Source organism: Sebastes umbrosus, chromosome 24 (assembly GCF_015220745.1).
Source record: "Sebastes umbrosus isolate fSebUmb1 chromosome 24, fSebUmb1.pri, whole genome shotgun sequence".
Classification (NCBI taxonomy): domain Eukaryota; kingdom Metazoa; phylum Chordata; class Actinopteri; order Perciformes; family Sebastidae; genus Sebastes; species Sebastes umbrosus.
In genome coordinates this window covers 517935-539007 of record NC_051292.1, presented here as the reverse complement: position 1 = coordinate 539007, position 21073 = coordinate 517935, and the positions used below count along the sequence as shown (strand labels likewise).

Here is a 21073-nt window from a genome sequence, read left to right as displayed (position 1 = left end):
AAGACGCCGCAGCGTTATGAATGAAGATGAGGTTACGGCGCTCCTTAAGCTGCCCGTTTCCCTCCCTTTTCTGCCGGGGGCCCCGCGGAGCCCCTCCGGTTCCCACCTGGGGAGAACAATATCCTCAGATCATCTTAGTGTGCTTCCCAAAGGCTTTGGTTAACAGATGGTTCCTCAAATCCCTTGGTTTCCTCCCAGCTTGAACATGTGTTCGTGTGATCCTGCCCCCCTAAAAACCACCAGAAGAGATGTGTTTTGGTCGGCGGCGTCCCACCGTTCACTTCCTGACTTTCACAGTTTGGCGTTGTGGTGCCGAGACGAGGACACGGTTACAGTGAGACGCTCTGTGGTGCCGAGACGAGGACACGGTTACAGTGAGACGCTCGGTGGTGCCGAGACGAGGACACGGTTACAGTGAGACGCTCTGTGGTGCCGAGACGAGGACACGGTTACAGTGAGACGCTCGGTGGTGCCGAGACGAGGACACGGTTACAGTGAGACGCTCGGTGGTGCCGAGACGAGGACACGGTTACAGTGAGACGCTCTGAGGGGACGTCTTTTTGTCCAGAAATTGACAAATTTGCAATCACTCTTCAGTATATCCTCCGTAACCTCTGGGGGCGGCTCAAACGCCGCGGTTTCACGGTTAGCAACTTGGAAAGACCGTCCATGGTTAAGATAAAGGGGAGTGGGGTTGGGGGGGGGGGACTCGCCTGTCTTCTCTCATTTCTTCAAAAAGAAAATAGACAACAAAGAAAAGGAAACTGATGCCAGATTTGGACTCTTCCTCGTCTCCTCCTGGCTCGTCAGTCATGCATAATCATACTTCTATTGTTTGTGGTTCATAATATCACATTTTGAACTGGCTGCCAGATTCCTCCCCCCCCCCCCCCCCCCCCCCCCATCCATCCACTGCTGTGGCCTCCAATTATGATAATTCAGACTCTCGACTTGCTGGAATTAGACTTTGTCTGCCCAGTTTCCCACAATTCACTTGTGCTCTCTGGCCAACACGCTAACTCAGTGTGGTGTTTGTTGGTTTCCATTGTTCTGGAACATCAGCTGGTTTCAGCTCATGTTCTATCTTCTCTCTGCTAATGGCTGTTTGGCAGCGCGTTGCTACACAACCCGCTCATCGGAAAACTGTTGGAAGGAAAACTAACAATGAAAAGTCTTCCTAGTGAAAATCAGATGGAATCTGGTCCAGATTAAAGATGGGAAAGAGGGCTGAATGTTTTTCTTCTTTTGCTACAGTGTCACCAACATCAAATACTTAACGGTCGCAATTAATAAAAAAGCAGAGTTTCTGTTATTACGGTTTTTACAGTTGTGCTGTTCCGTTGTTCCGTTACATTCTTAAGTTAAGTTGTTCCATTACATTGTGACGTTATGTTGATCTGTTACGTTGTTCTGTTATGTTGTTCTTTTACACTGTTACATTACACTGTTACGTTACGTTGTTACATGGTTGCGTTACGTTGTTACATGGTTGCGTTACGTTGTGGCGTTACGTTGTAGCGTTGCGTTGTGGCGTTGCGTTGTGGCGTTGCGTTGTGGCGTTGCATTGTGGCGTTACGTTGTTACGTTACGTTGCATTGTTACGTTGTTGCATTGTTAGGTTGTTGCATTGTTACGTTGTTGCATTGTTACGTTGTTGCGTTGTGTTGTTGCGTTACATTGTTACGTTACTTTGTTACGTTACTTTGTTAAGTTACATTGTTACATTGTTACATTACGTTGTTAACTTAAGTAACATAACTTTCACCCAGTAGACCACTGTTTTGTTTTTTCTTCAGAATCGTCGACATTCTCTTCTCCCCACTGTTTCTGTTTTAGACAAACTATATATATATATATATATATATATATATATATATATATAAACAACCAGTTTACGACTGATAATGAATTCCTGCAGGAAGGAGTCTGTATCTATAGATTGAATTTGAGCTCTCAGGCTTCCTGACCATACAGGCTGCTGGGAACCATTAGAATAGCGTGTGTGTGTGTGTGTGTGTGTGTGTGCACATACATGTGTGTGTTTGTAATGAGCACGGCAGGTTGTTGATGATAACTCAATGATGACATCATCAGTGAATAGCTCCATTGTTCCCGCTGACGACTTAAGAGGCAAAAGTTGCCATTGTGCGTTTTCCAGGTCACTTCATACATATTTACTAGAAAAGGTTTAGAGAAACAAAAACACTTCATTATTCGCTCGTCATCGACGGTTTAATAGACTAACTGTGTTCGGTGTTCGGTGTGTGGTGATAACACCCCCCCGCCCCCCTCGTATCCCGCCCGCCTTCTGCAGCCAATTATTTCATTATCAGCCAGAGGAACGCCCCCCCGGCTGTATGCTGCTGCACGCTGGACACTTCTGTAAATTCAAAGTCATTTAATAATATTAGTAAGTAAGTCAATTTGTAAAATATCATGGAATATTACATTTTTTTTCGTCTAAATTTACCACTTTAATATCACGGGATATCATTTTTTTTTAAAGAAATTTGTGAATTGTTTTTTCTCATAAATTTACCACTTTATTATCATGGAATATTCAAATTTTGAAGTAAATTTTTGAAATTTTTTCTTGTAAATTTACCACTTTAATATCACGGGATAATCAATTTTTTTAAAGTAAATTTGTGATTTTTTTTTCTCCTAAATTTAACACTTTAATATCATGGAATATTATTTTTTTAATTAAATTTGTGAAATTTCTTTCTTGTAATTTTACTACTTTAATTTAGCAGAATATTCCTTTTTTCCCCATACATTTACCCCATTAATATCATTGAATATTCAAAGATTTTAATTCAATTTATAAATTTTTTTTTGTAAATTTACTACTTTAATATCATGGAATATTCAAGTTATTTTTAAAGTAAATTTGTGATTTTTTTATTATTATCGAATATTAAATTTTTTATTTTAAGTAAATTTGTGAAATGTTTTCTTGTAAATTTACTATTTTATTATCATGGAATTTTTTATTTTTTTTCCACGTAAATTTGAGATTTTATTTCTCATAAATTTACTACTTTAATATCATGGAATATTCAATTTTGTGAAGTAAACATGACTAATATCCATTCTTAGTTTATTGAGGGGCAGCAGCAGCAGCAGTAGTACATGTCGTTGTGGTCGTGGTCGCTGTGGTCGTCGTGGTCGTCTGCGGTTCAGTGTTGGAAGAATAAGTGGAAACATGTCATCCTTCATCCTGCAGCCAGGTATTGAGTCTGGACAGGTGGAGCGTGGCGGCGCTGGATCTTTTATCATGGCGGCGTATGAAAAGCGATACAGTGAAGTCAGCAGCGTGAAGGGAAGGACGTCGCAGGTGTTCTGTCATCCCTGACGTCTCCACACCTGCGAGGCCGCCGAGGCAGCGCCGCCCTGCAGCACCTGTCAGCGGCAACGTCCAACGTCCCGACAACAGCCATTGTTTGTCTCGGCAGGGCGGGGGGGGGGCTGTCATTAATAACAGCTCACTGTCAGCCGGCGAGGCAAAGCGTGGAGGCCCTGCGTCCTCGCCACCAGGAACAGAAAGGGCTGCTGGGAGATCTACCAATGTAGGAACGTTTAAACGAAGCAGACGTTGCTTATAACAGCAAGCTTTTTTCTCCTAAAATTGTGAACATTTTTCTCGTAAATTTATGAATTTAATATCGTGGAATATTCAATTTCTTTCATGTAAATTTGTGACTAATTTTACAGAATATTCAGTTTTTTCACGTAAATTTGTAACTTAAATCTCCAAAAATATTTAAGTTTTTTCCCCCACCGAGATATTTCTATGAATATTACCGAGCTCTGCATTTTGTTTTGAACGCCTCAGCGCCAGCGCCAGCCGTGGTCGGAGGCATTATGTCTTATGGTTGTGTGTCCGTACGTATTTTGGTGGTCAAAGGTCAAAGGTCACTGTGACCTCATGCCCATCTTGTTTCTGTGATATCTCAGGAGCGCATTCCTTCAGATTTGGCGCAAACGTCCACTTGGACTGAAGGATGAACTGATAAGGTCAGAGTTCAAAGGTCAAGGTCACTGTGACCTCACTAAACACGTAGAATTCATCTGCTAATTATGATATCTTCACACCAATGTCCAACAGGATAAAATGATGACATCAGCTGCTGGTGTTTCTGGACCGATCCCACGTTATCGTGTTATTATAGAACTACAGAATAGTGCTTTAATTGATGGCAGCAGTCCAGCGAGGACGTGTGACGCCGCCGCTAGAGTCCAACATGTTGCAGTTGTCTTCCTGTCCACACAGACTGACATCAGAGCGCCCGGCGGCGTGCTGCTGCACGTCACCCGTTAAGGCTGAAGCTGTCAGAAAACCTTATTTCTGTAGGAAGAAGTTGGCCCGTGTGAACATCCGTGGCCGGTGCCAGGGTGTACCGTGCTGCGCCGCGCTGCACCATACTGCACCGCGCCGGGAGCACTGCGAGCGCTGCGTGTGCATGCGCCGGTAATTAGATGCAGTTTATTGTGCGCTCCGGGTCAGCGGAGGGAGATTTTGGGGGTTTTTACTGCTGCTTGAGCGCTCCGATTCACCGCTGACGCTGATAGGAACCCAGCAGGACGCCACTCCACACAGTGTGTGTGTGTGTGTGTGTGTGTGTGTGTGTGTGTGTGTAGAGTACATTAAAAGAAATACATGCACACACACACACACACACACATTATTGTGCTCCCAGTCATGCGATGTCCCATCTCACAGCATCACTGAGCTGCAGTGTGAAGCACAGCGGGGGGGCCGTGACATCCTGCGCCCCCCCCCCATGGTCTGTGTGTGTGTGTGTGCGTGTGCGTGCGTGCGTGCGTGTGTGTGTGTGTGTGTGTTAGTTAATGAATGAGGGAGCGTCTGAATATGTCGTCCTCTCGTTAGAGGAGCTCGTTAGTGTCCTCAGATCGCCTCCTCGCCGTCGCCGTCCTCCTCTCTGACATCACGGCCTTAAGGAGGATGTGGGAAACCGGCGGTGTCCGTGGTGTCCGTGGTGTCGGTGGTGTCGGCGGCGTCGGCGGCGTCGGTGGCTTGTTCATCTGCCAACACTCTCCTCAGTGAGGGAGTCTGGGAAGCGCCCCGTCATGTGCTGCGGCTCGCTTGCCGCCAGCAGCTGGAGCTCGCCGTCAGCAGCAGGTTAACAGCTGTTCAGAGCTGCTGCGTCCTCACACAGCTTCATCAGTTACCGGTTGGAGTCAGATTAAAACCTAGAAAGATGCTCTGGGTCGTTGTTTCACCTCTGACCTCCAGCAGCTGTAGGAACTCTGACTCGGGTCATAACATCTCTAACTAGTTCCCTCACCCTAACCTCGTTGTTTCTGTTCCTAATAACTTTAACCTCAGAGAACATTCAGGTTAGATGTTGGTCGTCAAACGTCACTGTGACCTCCCAAAACACGGTTTTGGTCTTAATTCAAGAATTCATATTCTAATTATGATAATTTACAGGTAGATTACAGCCAGGTGAAGCCTGCAGCGCCACCTACTGACCAAACTACACCGCAGACGAGTTGATTCTCTCCAGACCAGCTGATGGAAACGCTCCTCATTCACATCTCTGTTTGCAAAAGCTCATTTAAACTTCACTTTACATTCTTTAGATGCACCTTACAGTAAATACTGTTACATCCATATAAATATGAGACATCTCACCGTCTCATGTGAACCTGGTCTCCCTCCTGGTCCCGGTCCCGGTCCCGGTCCTGGTCCTCCATGGTGGGAGATGAGAATCTGCTGTACTGTAACACAAGGCCGGCCCACACCGAGACCATCCAGGACCGTCCTTTTGTCTTCCCTCATTGTGTCTCTGCATGCACGCTTGTTTAATTCATTGTCCTCCCAATCGCTTATGGAAATTGGCTCATTTTGCCGACACAATGGCAAGCGGCGTGGAGTGAAAAGGGAGCGCTCGGCGCCGGGGACCTTTTTCATCCTTTTGTTGTGCGGACGAGGGCCGACCGGGAGTAACGGTGGAAGAAGTGCTTTTTAAGAGCATCTCCTTGTCGGCCGTCTCACCAAACTGTCACCGTGTCCTCGTCTCTGATGAATCGGCTCATAAAGCGGCGTGACCGGCGCTCTTTGTTTTCACCCCGTAAACACTTTAAGATGAGTTTTAACTGTGAATACGTTTCATATGATGCCTGTCGGCTTTGTCCCCTTCAAATATGGAGAGAGGACGAAGCCAAAGAAGACTCTGTGATCGGGTCCTCTCTGGGAGTCTGGAGGACGGACAAAAGCCTCCAGCCGGCGTTAGCTATGCATGCCTCCCAGTAACCGTAGGACGGGGGGGGGGGGGACATGAGGAACGAGATGTCCCGTTGGACTCAACTGGTCTCTTTGGACTGGACTCAAGGAAACAAGGAGGATCTGATCCTGGATCTGATCTCAGCCTGTTAGACTGTTATCAGGTCATTAAATGTCTGTTATCACTCCCAACTCATCAAGTAGCGCCGCTTGGTCGGCGCTCCTCGGCATCAGAGACCGACGCCCGGGGTTCTGATGCACCTGTCCTCCAATGGACTGGTGAACTGACATGATGAGCAATTTGACCGTTGACGTCTCTGCAGTTGCGTCTTTTTTAGCGACCCAAACGTTTATTTATTTGTTACGTAACTTCCATACTTAAGTAACGCCACTTCTGTAGTTATTTTAACCCAAACGTTGACTTATTTGTCACGTTACTTCCGTACTTAAGTAACGCCACTTTTGTAGTTATTTTAACCCAAACGTTGACTTATTTGTCACGTAACTTCCGTACTTAAGTAACGCCACTTCTGCAGTTATTTTAACCCAAACGTTGACTTATATTTACTGGTACATTGGTACAGATATTTTCTGTCAACCAGGATGTTGTAGTTTTATTGTCATCTTTAGACTTCCGTAAATACGTAGACGTTACAATACAATCTTATGTTCTATTGTTATTATTTCTTTTCTGTGTTATAATATGGAGTCATGTGATTGTGCAGTTTGGTCGTTGACGTTTCTGCAGTTGCATCTTCTTTAGTGACGATATGAAGTCCTCTCCTCCAGGTTCCTTCTGCTCTCTGTTTCAGATCAGCGGTCTGTGTTTGTATCTCTGCGCTCAGCGTCAGAGTTCATTGGAGGGTTGGCTCGCCTGCTGGGCCATTTATTTTGGTCAACTTGTACTAATTGTGATGTTTGTGCAGCCTATATGATAATTCAGCTGTGCAGGAGAAGAATAGGGCTAATAACGGGCGTAGAGGGGTCATGGGAAAAGCACAGTCTCTGCCAATTAGAGAGTTAACCCCGAGCTGTCCGCGGGCCTAACGTCGGTGGAGAAGGTGAGGCCTGCGGGGACAATGCCGGCCGATAAAAGCGAGGGCGTTGTGGGTGCAGTAAACTTCTAAACCCCTCGTTTGTCAGGCGTCCCATAAGAGAGATAGATTATCTATTCATTGGACTCTTTACGGCCTCTTTCATGTCTTGTTTGCCCACATTAAAGCTCCGGCAATCAGCACCATGTGACGCTTCTTTTGGGGACACTTTAAGAGCTTGTTGTTCTCCTTCCAGACCGTCGCTTCCTGGATCCATTTGAACTCGTGTCGCTGCAGCGTGTTAGAGGAAAAAACCACGACAAATTAGCTGTTCCGTGCCACGCCATTTCTGAGGCGAACATCTGCTCTTGTGAACACACAGCGTGAGGGGAGACCGCCGATCCCACGGGGGCCGTGTCGCGGTGCAGTGAGGTAAGCTGAGTGTAGAGTCGTGTCTGTGTGAGCTTCTCTTATTTTGGTGAAACCGTCACACGCCGCCGCGTCCTTGAGATAACGTCCCTCTATCTGTACGGCAGGCGTCCACCGTATAGCCGTCGCGTTCCCACGCCACTAATGTTTTGACTCCTCCAAAAAACTCAACAACAAGACAATTTCTCACAACCCGCCGCTAATTTTCAAAACAAAAGAGCGCCTGTGAACAGCTCTCTGGTTAACCTTCAGGAAAACGCTCGCCGCCGCCGCCGCCGTCATCTCCCGTGAGAAGAAAACTAGATCCAGACCGTTTTTATCACAACCAGGAGCTCCTCTCTCTGTCTCCTTTTACTAAAAACTACTATAGTGCTCAAGTTCAAGTATATTCACAAGAATACTTTATGTAATAAGTATACTAAAATCAATGCACTAGTAGTATACTTGTAAGGGTACTACTTCAATACTTCTTAGGACTAAATTGGCCCACTTTTTGGTTTATAAAAGTACACTTTAAAGTAAATGTAAACTTTGAGTACACAAGTAGTTTGCATCCAAGTTGCATTTTGTACTGCAGCTATAATATGAACTATACTACAATAGTACTACTTTACTGGTTATATACTTGTAGCCCATTTTTTAGTTTATGAAAGTACACTTTAAAGTATACTCTCCGTAAACTGCTAGTTTAATCGTTTTTACTGCAAGTATAATTGTATATTTTCTTGAGTGAACTTATTGTACTTAGCCAAATATACTTATACTTTTTAGTATAGACCAAGTATACTTGGACTTTTTGGTATACTTGCCAGGTATACTTAGACACTTCTGTATACTTGCCAAGTATACTTGGACTTTTCTATATACTTGACAAGTATATTTGGACTTTTCTGTATACTTGTCAATATAAGCCAAGTATACTTAGATTCTTCTGTATACTTGTCAAGTATACTTAGACTTTTCTGTATACTTGCCAAGTATACTTAGACTCTTCTGTATACTTTTCAGTATAAGCCAAGTATACTTGGACTCTTCTATATACTTGCCAAGTACACTTAGACTTTTCTGTATACTTGCCAAGTATACTTAGACTTTTCTGTATACTTGTCAATATGAGCTAAGTATACTTAAGTATAATTTTGAGAAGAAGTTTTTCTCTGATGAGTACATAAAAGTACTCTGAAAGTATACTCTCTTATTATTCTCTATAAGTTTAAAAGAAGTGTACTAATAGCATACCTCTTTTTTGTAAGGGACACCATGTTTTATTTATTTTATGTCTTTATTTTTCTTTTCTTTTTATATTTTCTTTATTTTCTGCATCACTTGCTGCACTTTTATGATGAAATCGTCTTTTCTCCGTCCGTCAGTCGTCATTCATCCATTTGAGATGCTACAGCAGCTGCATCAGGAGCACAAAGAGCTGAACGTAACCCCGTCTCAGAGACCTAAATGTCTCAGAGACCTAAATGTCCCGTTAATGTCCCTAAATCTTCCCCATCTCGGGATAACCGCTAAGTTGTAATTTGGCTTTGACTCAACGCGGTGAATCTTTCATCGTGTTGTCAAACGCAGGCCCGAGACGACTTCTTGTTATCTGAGCTGAGCCGGCCGACCTCTCCGACGGAGGAGGTGGTCAAGTGTAAATGTCAAGGTCAACTCAAGGTCAAACAAACGCGCCCTGATAATCATCTACCTTGAGGGTTCATTGTTTGAGCTAAACCCACTCGGAGTGTTGTTTTAGTGGCGTTAAGGCCTCAGGAAAAAGACCACCACGGTATTGAATGAAGTTTTTAAAGGCGGTGTTACCGGGTCCGTCGGGTAGAAGAGGTTAATTGATGTCTCCGCCGTATTCAGGTCAGTGTTTCGTTGACTTGCTATCTGTAAAGAGTACATGCCGGCTGCTCCGGGTCAGGTCAGGTAAGGGCACTTTGTCTCCATTCATGGGGCCGATAAAGGCCACCGTGTAAAAGGAGAAAGGCTATCAGATAGTTGAGGCCAGCCACCGTGGCAGAAGTCAAGCGGTTGTGAAAGGCTCTCCGTCTCCGCGCTCTCGGCCTCAGCGTGAGAGAAAACCCCCGCGTCCTGACGGCGGAGATGGCTTTTAAAAAGACGCCAGATTACAGCGCCGTATAGCCTATAGTCGCCCGCAGATACACCCTTCTTTTCTTCCCCGTTTGTCTCACTTTCAATCGCTTACAACCACTTTTGCGAGCCATGCTGGGCCCTTCCATGCACAAGCTTGTCAGCTCTTCAATAGCTTTTTGTCTACGCGGGGACTCAAACAAGATAGGCCGCCTTTGACCGCTTCCCCCCGTCTCTCCCTGGATAAATATTTCACCTGTCACAAAGCCGAGCACGCTGAGCTCGCCGCTGGAAGAGAACAAACTTCAGCAGGACGAGGTGGAGGGAGAAAAGGGAGGGGGGGGTTATTCAAGTTCAGAAAGTCCCGATGCTTCTCTTTCATCCCGAGATGTACATGCTGCAATTTGCATAGCCTTTCATTCACTTTCTCAGCCTGAAATCTCACTAATCTATTGTAAAGCCATCTCCAACTTAAAACGAGTCCCCGTACAAAAGCTGCCTTTTGAGCGCCGGCTCTCTAATGAGTGATGGCATAAAGGAACGGAGGCATCACTTTATTTTGGGATCAAACGCTTTGATATTTCAAAGCGTACGCATCAATAATCCTCTTCTCTCAACAACAACAGGGAGGAATCAGCGCTCCACATTCTGACTCGGGATAATACCGGAGAGTTTGATCTGCAGAGACTCCGGCGACTCGTCCCTCTGTCTTTACACTTTTCCCAGGTGTCCTCCAGTTGAGCAAAGAAAAAGGCCACGTTAGCATCAAAGACGCCGTTCAATGCAGATCTGGGAGCGCACGAGGTTACAGCTGCCACAGATATCTGACATGTTGGTGATGAGGACGAGATCCACTCCACCTCGCTCATGTTACCGACTAAAATCACAGTGCTCAGAAGAAAAAGTCAGGACATTGAACATTTGAACATATTTAACTGTAGTTCATTTTGACTCTCTGTCCTGCTGCCCCTAATACTCACTACAGCACCAAATGTGGATCCGCCGCTGAAAATAGTCCCAAACAAATTCACTATTTCCTCCAGTTTGAGCGCTGTGTGCTTGTGTATTTAAAATGTATTAATATTAAACGTGTCTTGTGTCCAAATTGCACCAAATTTGACGCTGCACTACCTCGAGTCCCCAGCAAATCACCCGCCACGTATGAAGTAGATCGGATGAACGGTTCTTAAGATACGTGAAGGACACACAGACAGACAGACACTCTCTGGAGCACCTAATGTAGATTAATCCGCCGCTGAAAAAAGTCCCCAACAAATGCACTATAAATGCACATTTTAAGATTATAATTTACAGTCTTTAATGCACATTTATAGATTATAATTTACAGTCTTTAATGCACATTTTTATATTATAATTTACAGTCTTTAAAGCACATTTTTGGACATTTTTAGATTATAATTTACAGTCTTTAATGCACATTTTTGGACATTTTTAGATTATAATTTACAGTCTTTAATGCACATTTTTTGCACATTTTTAGATTATAATTTACAGTCTTTAATGCACATTTTTGCACATTTTTAGATTATAATTTACAGTCTTTAATGCACATTTCTATATTATAATATACAGTCTTTAATGCACATTTTTAGATTAGAATTTACAGTCTTTAATTCACATTCTTTGCACATTTATTGCACATTTTTAGAATATAATTTACAATCTTTAATGAACATTTTTTAAACATTTTTAGAATATAATTTACAGCCTTTAATGCACATTTTTAGATAATAATTTATTAATTTACTACTACTTTAAACTTCTCTAATCTGAGGTTGTCTTCGTCCCCCTGCTGCACTGACCCCGGTACAGTATGACGTCCTGATGTCAGGTGGACGGAGAGCGCCGGGCGGTGACGGCGTTGGCAGCGCTCTCCGTCCCTTCCAGCCCAGAGGCGAGCTTCATTTCATTACCAGCTTGACTGAGTTACCTGTCGCTCCACCCATCCCCGTCCACTGACCTCTGAGGACGAGTCTAAATCTGTCCTCCGCTGCTGCCTGGCCTCCTTACGTCCACTCAGAAACTCAGAGAGAAACAGTTATCAACCAAACCTCATGGAAGTTTTAGCAAGTGTTAGACTCCAACCTACAAATCAACTCTTAGATCTTCTTACATTTCTTTTCTTTTATGTTAACAAATACATTATATTTATACAGAAAAGTCTAAGTATACTTGGCTTATACCGACAAGTATGCAGAAAAGTCTAAGTAGACTTGGCTTATACCGACAAGTATGCAGAAAAGTCTAAGTATACTTGACTCATACTGACAAGTATGCAGAAAAGTCTAAGTATACTTGACTCATACTGACAAGTATGCAGAAAAGTCTAAGTAGACTTGACTCATACTGACAAGTATGCAGAAAAGTCTAAGTATACTTGGCTTTTACTGCAGATATGCAGAAAAGTCTAACTAGACTTGACTCATACTGACAAGTATGCATAAAAGTCTAAGTAGACTTGACTCATACTGACAAGTATGCAGAAAAGTCTAAGTAGACTTGACTCATACTGACAAGTATGCAGAAAAGTCTAAGTATACTTGGCTTCTACCGACAAGTATGCAGAAAAGTCTAAGTATACTTGGCTTATGCTGACAAGTATACAGAAAAGTCTAAGTATACTTGGCTTATACTGACAAGAATGGAGAAAAGTCTAAGTATACTTGGCTTCTACTGACAAATATGCAGAAAAGTCTAAGTATACTTGGCTTATACCGACAAGTATACCGAAAAGTTTAAGTATACTTGGCTTCTACTGACAAGTATACAGAAAAGTCTAAGTATACTTGGCTTCTACTGACAAGTATACAGAAAAGTCTAAGTATACTTGGCTTCTACTGACAAGTATACAGAAAAGTCTAAGTAGACTTGGCTTATACCGACAAGTATGCAGAAAAGTCTAAGTATACTTGACTCATACTGACAAGTATGCAGAAAAGTCTAAGTATACTTGACTCATACTGACAAGTATGCAGAAAAGTCTAAGTAGACTTGACTCATACTGACAAGTATGCAGAAAAGTCTAAGTATACTTGGCTTTTACTGCAGATATGCAGAAAAGTCTAACTAGACTTGACTCATACTGACAAGTATGCATAAAAGTCTAAGTAGACTTGACTCATACTGACAAGTATGCAGAAAAGTCTAAGTAGACTTGACTCATACTGACAAGTATGCAGAAAAGTCTAAGTATACTTGGCTTCTACCGACAAGTATGCAGAAAAGTCTAAGTATACTTGGCTTATGCTGACAAGTATACAGAAAAGTCTAAGTATACTTGGCTTATACTGACAAGAATGGAGAAAAGTCTAAGTATACTTGGCTTCTACTGACAAATATGCAGAAAAGTCTAAGTATACTTGGCTTATACCGACAAGTATACCGAAAAGTTTAAGTATACTTGGCTTCTACTGACAAGTATACAGAAAAGTCTAAGTATACTTGGCTTCTACTGACAAGTATACAGAAAAGTCTAAGTATACTTGGCTTCTACTGACAAGTATACAGAAAAGTCTAAGTATACTTGGCTTCTACTGACAAGTATACAGAAAAGTCTAAGTATACTTGGCTTATACCGACAAGTATACAGAAAAGTTTAAGTATACTTGGCTGATGCTTACTTTTTGATGTACTTTCATAAACTAAAAAGTGGGCTACAAGTATATAACTTGTAAACTAACAGTATACCTAGAAGTTAACGTGTAGTATAGTTCATATCATAGTATAGTAGTTTTATAAAATACAACTTATATGTAAACTCAAAGATTAATATTCATACACTTAAAGTATACTTAAAAGTAAAGTATTTACTCAACTTGTGAGCTCCAGAGACCTTTTCATTTCTATTTGAGTGGTTTAGCTGATGTTATTATAGCTCACATTCCCAGGTCGGAGGCTTTAACGGCAGCGGCGTTGGGGTCGCGCTCTCAGCGTCCTGACAATAGATCCAGCCGATGATTGATGATTACTGTATGTGCAGCAGAGCCATTCCCAAGCTCCGTGCGCTGGGATTCATTTAGCCCATTGTCTCCGGCCGGAGCAGAGGCCTGTGAGAATGGAGAGCTGATTAATAATGTTTGTGACGGACGCTCTAAAGAGGGGCTATAGTCAGGTCCCTTTGCATGCTTAGAGGGACATTTAACAGCTTGAATTATACATAAATTATGTACACCCACTGCTCTGAGGTTTGGTACCCCTCACAGGCTGCGCAGGAACAAAACTGGGCTTTTTGAGCTACTTCAACCAGACTTTTTATACACAAATTCACATATTCTCTTTGATTTATATGGCTGCTAATGAAATCATTGTTTTAAAAGGGATAATTTTGATTGATTTGAGGAATGAGACAGTGTTTTAAACACATGTGGCACACTGTAAAGATAAAGAAGAAGATGAAAATGACATATATCATGTGTACGCCATGTAGTCTGTACTGACTACAGTGTAAACGCCACGAAAATATGCTACACTCACAGCTAGTGACATTATTTAAGTGATGTTTGTGACATGTTTTCCGTTCTTATGACGTACATATTTGACTTAGTTTACGTACTTATTTTACTTTGCTTACAGGCTTATTTTACTTTATACGTATTTTACTTAGTTTATATACTTATTTTACTTAGTTTACATAGTTATTTTACTTTGCTTACATACTTTTTTTACTTTGCTTATGAACTTATTTTAATTCATATGTATTTTACTTAGTTTACATACTTATTTTACTTAGTTTACACACTTATTTTACTTTGCTTACGTGCTTATTTTACTTTGTTTCTTTCCTGTTGCCATGTTTGTTGCAGTTAAACAAGTAAACATAATCCACTTCACGGTCCGTTTGACTACAGTGTTTTCTGTCTTCAATGCAACAAATCACGAACATAAAACAACAACTACGTGAGAAGCGACAGTGAAATTGTGTATTTTGTATTCTCAAACTATACTGAAGCGTTCATGCTAACACAGTTTTCTTTCTCTGGATGATTGCAGCGGTTTACGTCGAGTTCAAGGCCGTCGTGCTGACAAACCAACGGCAGCCCGACGGCGGTGGAGCAGTCCGTCAACAGAGCAGCTCTGGGATCAGTGAGTACCAACCAACACACAGAGGAGTGGGTGTTTTCATGTGAAAGGGTTGAGTAGCGGAGGGTTGACCTCTGGTGTCAATCACCACCCACACAACACAACAAACGCCCACCTTTACAAGACATCTGATGACTTCTAATTCTCTGAGAACATTCGTCATGCGTTCACAGATCCAATTAAATCGTCTTGTTTGAAAGACATTTTTCACACGGCAGTGCAAACAAAACATCCCGGTTTGTTAACAAACCAACATACATCTATAGCCAACATGTCCACAGAGCTCCTAAATCATCCAGCAAAACTCAAATCCTTCCCATAAAACATTATGTTATTAAAGGAAACAAAAGGATCGTCACCGTCGAGCAGAAACTGAAAAACTAGTGTATCCTCCCAGTCCTCCCGTCCAAAACGTTCCCAAATATGAAAGACAAGGCACAGAAATCCTCAAAATTGTTTGTTTCGTTTTGGTGGAGTTTTTTATATAATAAGTACGTATAATATAATACTTATATAATAAGTATGTAGACTAAGTATATAAGCTAAGTACAATAAGAACGTAAATTAAGTAAAATGAACACGTATACTAAGTAAAATAAGTACCTAGACTAAGTATATAAACTAAGTAAAATAAGAATGTACACTAAATATAATAAGTTTGTAAACTAAGTATGTAAAATAAGTAAAATAAGTATGTAAACTAAGTAAAATAAATACGTAAACTAAGTAAAAGAAGTATGCAAACTAAGTAAAATAAGTACATTAACTAAGTAAAAGAATTACGTAAACTAAGTAAAATATGTTCATAAACTAAGCAAAATAAGTACGTAAACTAAGTAAAATATGTACGTAAACTAAGTAAAATATGTACATAAACTAAGTATGTAAACTAAGTAAAATATGTTCATAAACAAATCAAGATAAGTACGCAAACTAAGTAAAATATGTACGTAAACTAATTAAAATATGTATGTAAACTATGTAAAATAAGTATGTAAACTAAGTAAAATAAGTATGTAAACTAAGTAAAATATGTTCAGAAACTAAGTATGTAAACTAAGTCAAATATGTTCATAAACAAATCAAAATAAGTACGTAAACTAAGTAAAATATGTACGTAAACTAAGTAAAATATGTACGTAAACTAAGTAAAATAAGTAAAATAAGTATGTAAACTAAGTAAAATATGTTCAGAAACTAAGCAAAATAAGTACGTAAACTAAGTCAAATAAGTATGTAAACTAAGTAGAATAAGTACGTAAACTATGTAAAATAAGTATGTAAACTAAGTAAAACATGTTCAGAAACTAAGCAAAATAAGTATGTAAACTAAGTAAAATAAGTATGTAAACTAATTAAAATGAGTGTGAACGAAGCAAAAATCCTCAAAGTAGTTTGTGTCATTTTGTTTTTGTGGAGTTTTTTCTCCGTCTCCTCTATTATTAAAAGTTGTGATAACTGACTAAGGAATACTGTAGTATTTGTTGGGTCGTTTGTAGTTTTTATGAATCATTATCATTTGTGAACCACATTACTGGGATATCTTCTTCTTCTTCTTCTTCTTCTTCTTCTTCTTCTTCTTCTTCTTCTTCTTCTTCCTCTTATCAGCCGTCAGATAGATGAAATAAAATATGAGGTACTCGTCGTATACTAAAGTATGTACTTTCAGGACATTGTAACCAGTAAAAACACAGGTGCTTTGCTCTGGTGCTTCGTCTCCTGAAGGGATTACGCACACAAATATCATGCGAAGCTCAGTTTTCATGCTAACAGTCTCATTTCTCTGGTGAAATAGTAAAAGCAGCTGGTGAAGTTCAGCGTCACTGCTGCAGGTGGGTGAAATAAAAGCTGTCCGGCTCTGGTTTGAACCTGAAATCTTCGACTGTGGAAAGTGTCAACAGCGTCCAGACTGTGAGAAGTTAAGCCGAAAGGATTATCTATCTGACTTCATCGCCGCCCAGGTTTCGTTTAGAGAAGGGCTTTCGTTTCACACTCGTGTTTTCTCTGCAGGCGTTCAGAGCCTCCTTTACGCCGAGACCACCGCCACTAACCCCAACAGTCCATTTGTCACGCATAGTCGCGTTTCATAGCTGCGCTCATACCGGTATAATGATATCTGAGGGAAAACAAGAAGTCTGTTGGATGTGGAGCTCTGCTGTCAGGACAGTTAAACTAACTAAGCATGTTGGAGTATTCCTGAAGGAAGCCCCGAACCTTCACAACAAGCAACCTCACCGGACACGGTGGAGCAGATCCAGGTTGGACCTGAACTTAGGAGGCAACTAATGCTCTGAACTGTGATTTTCATTATATCTGGAGCTCAATTTGTCATTAATACACACCTGGAAAGGTAGCCAAAGATACAGCTTTGACTATTTGTATGTGAAGAATTCTGTTGAGTTTCAAATGAAATGTGGAAATGGATCTTATACGTTCTTTTAATACATTAAAATCCAGTTTTCTCCCATTCATTTCACCTTAAGTAGCTTTAAGGCTGGAAAATAATCTTATGAACAGAAATGTGTCAAATATATTCTACTGTATATCAACCCGATCTCATGAGAAGGTTTATAACTTTAACGGCACCCCATTACCATGAAATGGTCGCCGTTATGTTTAGGTAGCAAAACCTCTTAGTAAGGTTTACGAAAAACATCATAGTTGGGCTTAAAATAAGTGTGTAAACTAAGTAAAATAAGAACATAAACTAAGTAAAATACGTACGTTAACTAAGTGAAATACGTACGTAAACTAAGTCAAATAAGTGTGTAAACTAAGTACAAATACGTACGTAAAGTAAAATAAGAACATAAGCTAAGTAAGATAAGTGCGTAAACTAAGTGAAATACGTACGTAAATTGAGTAAAATAAGTATGTAAACTAAGTAAAATACATATGTACGATAAGTAAAATAAGTATGCAAACAAAGTCAAATACGTACGTAAAGTAAAATAAGTACATAAACTAAATAAAATAAGTACGTAAACTAAGTAAAATAAGTATGCAAACAAAGTAAAATATGTACGTAAAGTAAAATAAGAACATAAACTAAGTAAAATAAGTACGTAAACTAAGTGAAATACGTATGTAAACTAAGTAAAATAAGTATGCAAACAAAGAAAAATACGTACGTAAAGTAAAATAAGTACGTGAACTAAGTAAAATAAGTACGTAAAATAAGTACATAAACTAAGTAAAATAAGTATGTAAACAACGTAACATAAGTACGGAAAACGCGTCATAAATGTCACTAACCCAACTTTAAAATAATTCAACAACATTTTTGGACACGAACACACCGGTCTCCTGGACCGCCAAAAGCAACAAAGGCATAATAACGCGTCATTCATACGCCATTTGGTGAGACCGGTGATGCATATTCAAATGTTGCAGCCATTTTTATGTCTGGAACTTCTTGATCATTTTTATAACAACTATATTTAACGCACTGACCATCTCGTTCTGCCAATAGGAGCATCAGATCAGTATTTTATTGGTGGTCCAGATCCAGAATCAGGCAGTATGATGGAAGAAGACGGGTCACGACGACTGGAAAGTCAAACCACTTTTCCAGCCTGGACTCAGCGTGACGTCTGTAGATGACGGCCCGTAGTGTATCAGCGGTGAAACGGATCCTTTGCTTTCCTAACTCGCCTACTTATAGAGAGATTAACCCCGTCAACCCTCGATGCTCAGGATGAAAGCAGCTCTCTGCCGTCGACCAAACCGACGACATCAAGCGCTGGATGTCGCGCGGTAAACGCTGCTTTTAACGGTCGCTCACCTGTACGCCAAACAACGTGCCCTGTCAGCACCAAAGAGAAAGAAACAGGAGTCTGGACACGCATGTGAACCCCAACCATCACGTATGCTGCTGTCAACACCCCCCCAGGGCTTAGAGATGGGAACTGGACCAGAAAGGAGGGGACGGGGACAAGGACGGGGGGGGGGACTGTTCCAAATCCATCACGGTGGGGAGCGCTCATGTTTGACAGCTGGATGATACCGAGGGGAGACCTCCGTCTACCTCCAACAGGGACGGGTTCTGTTATAAGTCCTGGCACGCCACGCCGTGCTCGTCAAGACCGACACCTTCTGAGGAAGAGGAAGAGGATCCCCTCAGCTGAGGAAGAGGATCCCCTTTAGCTGTCATGGTGACTGATTGGGCAACTGGTCCATCTTATCTCTTGAAACTGTCAAACTGCTGTTTCTAACAGCAACATGTTGCATGAGGATCGAGCAACGTCGTGCACGTTTTGTGTCCGATCTGTGACCAGATGATCTACCAACAAAGCCCAGAATTCCAGCTTAAAGTTCGCAAAGAAAAAACACGTTTTTATTGGTATATTTAATCAAATAAGAAAGATCTATTCAGTGTGGCTGTGTTGCGTTCAGTTTTAAAAGCTTGTCAAGAGAAGTCATTTGTTTTAAACGGCCTTGAAACCTTTCTCACCTGGAACAGACGGCAAAGCTTGGAGTCCTTTGAGATGAAATGTTCAGGGACACGTGGAGGTCTTAACAGAGTGGTGCAGGAATGAGTCCTAAAACACAGAAATGACTTCGCATCATCACACCGACTCAAACGTTAGCTATGATGCTTATAGCGAGTGATAACGCCCATTATACGTATGTAAAGTAAAATAAGTATGTAAACTAAGTAAAATACATACATAAACTAAGTAAAATATGTATGTGAAATACGTACGTAAACTAAGTAAAATACGTACATAAACTAAGTAAAATAAGTACATTAACTAAGTAAATAAGTATGTAAACTAAGTAAAATACGTACATAAACTAAGTAAAATAAGTACATTAACTAAGTAAATAAGTATGTAAACTAAGTAAAATATGTACATTAACTAAGTAAATAAGTATGTAAACTAAGTAAAATACGTACATAAACTAAGTAAAATAAGTACATTAACTAAGTAAATAAGTATGTAAACTAAGTAAAATATGTAGATTAACTAAGTAAATAAGTATGTAAACTAAGTAAAATATGTAGATTAACTAAGTAAATAAGTATGTAAACTAAGTAAAATAAGTATGTAAAGTAAAAATGAGTGTATAAACTATGGATTGACAGCCCTAACAGAGGTATATAGATGAATAGATGGAGAGTTTGTGGTTGGTATCCATGTCACATGGCACCTGATGGCGTCCGTCCAGCATCCGTCCTGCTTCCTCCCCGTCTCGCTCTCAGTCTGATGCAGATTGACTTGATGTGGCCGGAGCCCGTGGCGAGCTCGCCGTTCCTGCCAGCCCCCGGGTCGCTGCCTCAATCAGGGGACAGAGCGGGGGACAAGACCCCATGCTGGGCCGAGGAGAAAGATCCCCGAGGGCGCTGTCACCCAATAATCCTCCTCCACAACCCCCACCCACCCCCCCCCCCCCCCCTCCGCCTCCCTCGCCTCCCTCCGCCAACAACAACAACCCCCCCCACACACACACTAAAACCCCTCAAAGCCTCCATTCAGCCCACTGAGAGCATCTTTACCATAATGTATGAAGATCTCTTTTATTGGACATGCAGGACATTCAGCCTGCTGGGAGGTTGATGGAGGGACGTTAACATGGAGCTCTGCTGGCTACGCCTGCTCATTCATATTATTATTATTATTATCAATATTATTATTATTATCATTATTATTAATAGAGACACTATAGTCCAGAAGAAAACAGTCCACAGCTGTTAGTGACGGCAAAACTATGGTAACAGCTGCAATTATGTTTAGGCAACAAAACCACGTAGTTCAACCTGGTGTCACTGGAAGGCGTATAAATACCACGACTTTACACGAACATTCTGCGTTTTCATGACGCATTTTAGCGCTTTCGTGTGTCGTTTGTACGCCACGTAAACGTCCGCAGTTAGGTTCAGGGAAGAAAAACACTTAGGGTAAGGGAAAACGTCATGGTTGTGCTTAAAATAAGTAAGTAAACTAAGTAAAACAACTACGGAAAACACGTTACAAACGTCAACAAAAAACACGTGACAGCTTAGGTTCAGGCAAGAAAACCACTTAGTTAAGGTAAGGGAAAACGCAGTGTTGTTTTCTGCATTTACTGTAAAGAAAATACACTAAAATAAGTCGATGCATTTCTACTTTGAAACTCTGAATGTCATAAAACAGGAACATCTCTCTGGAGTGTGTTTAGTCGTAGCCTC

General features: G+C 41.2%; 1 long non-coding RNA gene across 1 annotated transcript; it reads left to right on the top strand.

Annotated features, from left to right (window-relative positions):
- Positions 1-374: 374 nt before the first annotated feature.
- LOC119483352 lies at positions 375-1226 on the top strand. The gene is made up of 2 exons (XR_005205656.1): positions 375-509; positions 550-1226. It is a non-coding gene; the product is annotated as an uncharacterized LOC119483352 (long non-coding RNA).
- The last annotated feature ends 19847 nt before the right edge of the window (positions 1227-21073 follow it).